The sequence below is a fragment of the Silene latifolia genome, chromosome 8 (genome assembly GCF_048544455.1).
Source record: "Silene latifolia isolate original U9 population chromosome 8, ASM4854445v1, whole genome shotgun sequence".
Classification (NCBI taxonomy): domain Eukaryota; kingdom Viridiplantae; phylum Streptophyta; class Magnoliopsida; order Caryophyllales; family Caryophyllaceae; genus Silene; species Silene latifolia.
The window spans coordinates 53,575,328-53,577,161 of NC_133533.1; the positions used below are offsets into that span (position 1 = coordinate 53,575,328).

At 27.5% G+C, this 1,834-nt stretch overlaps 1 non-coding gene across 1 annotated transcript; it reads left to right on the forward strand.

Moving 5' to 3' along the window:
* The first annotated feature begins 823 nt into the window (after positions 1–823).
* TRNAT-UGU (transfer RNA threonine (anticodon UGU)) lies at positions 824–896 on the forward strand. Its single transcript has one exon. It is a non-coding gene; the product is annotated as a tRNA-Thr (tRNA).
* The last annotated feature ends 938 nt before the right edge of the window (positions 897–1,834 follow it).

A 1,834-nucleotide genomic window follows, 5' to 3' on the forward strand; every position in this document is an offset into this window, starting at 1 on the left:
CCAGGGTTTCTCTGAATTTGAAAGTTTTCACTTAGTAGGTTTCCATACTAAGGCTCAAGCCAATTAAGTCCGTAGCGTCTACCGATTTCGCCATATCCCCATTATATTTTATAAAATTAGGACCCCAATGGGATGTCCCCCCTTCCGTACCTCTCGCATTTTTTAGATTTTATACAGATTAATATACCGAAAAGTTTTTTCCTCTTTTTTTTTCTATTTAATTTCTATTGGAAAGACTATAAATTTGAAACTTGCTTTGGTCTAATCCGAAATGATTCTATCATTTCTGTAGGTACAATTCAATATAGATGAATAGAGAGCATATATACGCTTCTTTCCTTTATGCAGTTTTTAATACTCAAAGGATCGATTCTTTGTTTTTCGTATTCGTCTCTGAATGAAAATAGAATATTATTTTTTATATTATTATAATCTATAATCTGGATTTCATTTTTCTTGATTTATTTCTATTTTTTTTAGGTTTTCTTGGGGCAGACCCCTAAAATAACATAACTAAAAAAATATCTATTCATTATAGCTATAATGAAAATTTTCATAATGCATTTTTTTCAATTACTAGCCCTCATTTCTCATTATAATCTAATTTATATATTAGTTAGCAGATATAATAATGATTTCAATTTAAATAGAATTATATAATAGAATAAAATTGTTCTAGATGAAAAATAAAAAATCTATAGAAATATAAATAAACTCGATTTTATATTTCCTTTTTTTTATTTATATAATTTATATCATAAAAGAATAAAAATGAATAAGCTTAAACTAAGATATAGTTTTTATGTATGTCGAATTTCTATGAGCCCGCTTAGCTCAGAGGTTAGAGCATCGCATTTGTAATGCGATGGTCATCGGTTCGATTCCGATAGCCGGCTTTTTCTTATTTTTTTTTTATCTTTATCAAAGAACAAATAATAATGGTGCCCTTTCGTCAAAAGGTTATTGATCTATTATGTGGTTATGGTAGAAATTCCCAATTATAAAGAAAAGGAAAGGCAAAGGGTTGAGCCTTGGCATAACAAATAATGAAAAAGACTCTTTTATTTACTTATACTTACATAGATTAATACAAAATATAGAATATATAAATGGATTTGTATATCATATATATAATACATCTTATCTTATTATTCATTGTAATATAATACTTCAGGAGATTTCTTTTCATTTATTCATAAAAAAATGAATAGAATTTATATTCTATTTTACTCGCCTAGTCTCTAATTGCTCATATCACCGATGAGAATTTATATGGGCATTTTTGTACAATAACAAAATATTTCGTGGAGTAACATATGATGTAGTTGGATTTTAAGTGTGCTGAATCACAATGCTCAATTCAGAGACTAACGATTCCATATAATAATCAGACTATGATCTCCAATATCAAATATATATACTCAGTCTCTGTGTAATGTCTTGCCTTTAATAAATTTACACGAGAGAGTTTTCAGCACTTATGTTTTCCTTAGGATAAACTTCAGGTTTATCAAAACGGGTATAATAAGAACCCGGATGGCCTTACTTGTCACATCAGGATCATTTCATGTCAAGTTTCTTCGTTGCCAACAACCCATGGCAATCATTGTAGATGATCAAATAAATGAAAAATAATGTGCTTATAATACCAAAATAAGCGTCTCACTTAATTTTTTTAAAATAATTATATCAAACTAGTGAACTCAAGTAATGATTAATGTCCTCAGTAAAAGAATTTAACATATTAAAATTAATTGATTAATTTACAACATAATAATTACCTACCTTTATAATAATAACAATGGCAAGTCACGTATTAATACAATGTATTTTC